We start from the raw sequence: 2,028 nt of genomic DNA, 5'->3' as shown, positions 1-2,028 counted from the left end.
TGAAGCCCGCATAAATTTCACTGCTGCCAAAGAGGTGGTCTCAGCCCCTCTGCTCACCTGCCAACTTATTCTTGTCCTCTCGTGCCATGTTCTTCTGAGTAAAGCCACAGGAATTCCCTTGGCCACCAAATGGGCTGCTTCAAGGAACTTCTTGGATTAAAACTAACCCGACCAAAAATGTGATTAGTTTTAGTCTGGATCAGTTCCCCAGACTGGTTCAAGAAAGCTGCATGAATGTGATGGCTCAGCAGAAAAGGTGGCAGAGAAAGGCTTGGAGGTCAATGTGGGTGCATCTCCACTGGCAACAGAAGCAATCTAAAATTATTGCAAAACTATGGCTCTGGTATGACGGGCCACACATAGCAGTAATGACTGGCTTTAAAGAAAAGTGGTCTTTATGCTTAGGGTATCTCTCACCTCACTTTAACCCTCTGAAATCAAGGAGTCTAACCTGAACCAATTTTCTCAGTCCCCTCTAGAGTCAAAGAAAGGATTTAAGCTCCTCCAGAACCAGGTAAGAGGTGAAGGCATTTTAGCCATCTGTGTACCCATAATATAAATCACTCTGAAAAAGTGTCTGTCAATCTCCTTTGTCTCCAGAGGGAGTTTAAGACTGAATGCCTGACAAAAAGGGAACTAATATTAGTTTAGATGAATCTCATCCCAAGATATCTATCGAGCCGTTAAAGATTTAGCTGCAATAGGCTGCCCACAATGCTGGGAGAAGTGATTTGGCTGTCCAAGAGCCCCTATAGAAAGAACAGTGTGTTTAAAAAAAAAGATTGTACCATGTCAAGAAATCACTACAAGGCAAACTTACTAGTTTGTTTTTGTGTCTGTCACATATTGTCCAAATCTTTTGAGTATATTTTTCCAAATAGGCACCAAGGAAGAATCAGTCCAAGGCTGCTAATGCTGCCTTAAGACAGATGACTGAGCTAGGTGGAACAAAACACCTGGAGCTGCTAGTCACTCTCCATTATGGGAAATAGGGATCCAGACAACTAGCTTAAACTTGTCACCCTACATGCACAAAACTGAAATTCACTGACAGCATTATTCTAAGTTATACAGCATGAATTCATAGGGTTTGGGATCAATTCCCAGCTCTATATTAGTCTGCTTTTATGAGATCCCTCAAGTCACTTAATTTCTCCATGATTCTGTTCACCATCTGTGAGCAAGAGTTTCTTTCCTGACTCATCTGCTGAGAAGCTAGAGCCTTGGAGTAGGAGCCGTTTATATTGCAATAAATGCAGTGCTGGGCAGAACATGCTGGTCTTGGTAGGAGCTGTTATAACACAGTTTGCAGCTTTGATAGAGCTTTCTCTAGCTTTTATGAGCTCCCCAGCATGAAGAACTGGGTATCTACAGCGATCCTGGTCATGTCGTGCACTTCCTTCTCAGCCTTCAGTGTCATTATTGTCTATGTTGATTTCAAGAAAACAAAACAAAACAGAACTGATCAGCATCAGGACGTTTGGCTATGGCTTGGAAGCTGCTTCTTCCTCCTTTTTCCCTTTCCCTTTTACCTCTCTTATCTTCTCCTCCCCTCTCATCCCTTCTCCTCCTCTTTCCTTTCCCCTTTTCCCCATTTTCCTTTCCCTCCTTTTGAAAACCTTCCACAACTAGGTTTTCTCAAGATGCCTCCAATAACGCTCAGTGAGAAGCTCTGTCTGATAACCTCCCCAGGGTGAACTTGTGCTGCTGAAATCAACATTGCAAAAGTAGGTGGCCACTTAAGAAAAACACTAAAAATGTGCTCAAGAGAACTTTAATATATGGCTGGGATTTTTGGGAGAAGCTATTTTATCTCTAGTTTTCTTTTTATAACATAGTTCTAAATTAGGTTTTGTCCACTCATACTCAGCGGACCGCAATGTTGTGGCATGATTACAGCTTACTCATCCTTCAAAATAAATGAATTTTATTTAACTTTGGGAAGGATGTAAGGAAAGAATTTCTGCTGTAGCCAAAAGAGAAAGAAAAAGAAAAGCAGTTCTGTGAACAGCAGAACTTACAAATCTG

Source organism: Dromaius novaehollandiae, chromosome 2 (assembly GCF_036370855.1).
Source record: "Dromaius novaehollandiae isolate bDroNov1 chromosome 2, bDroNov1.hap1, whole genome shotgun sequence".
NCBI lineage: Eukaryota > Metazoa > Chordata > Aves > Casuariiformes > Dromaiidae > Dromaius > Dromaius novaehollandiae.
This window is presented reverse-complemented; position numbering follows the sequence as displayed.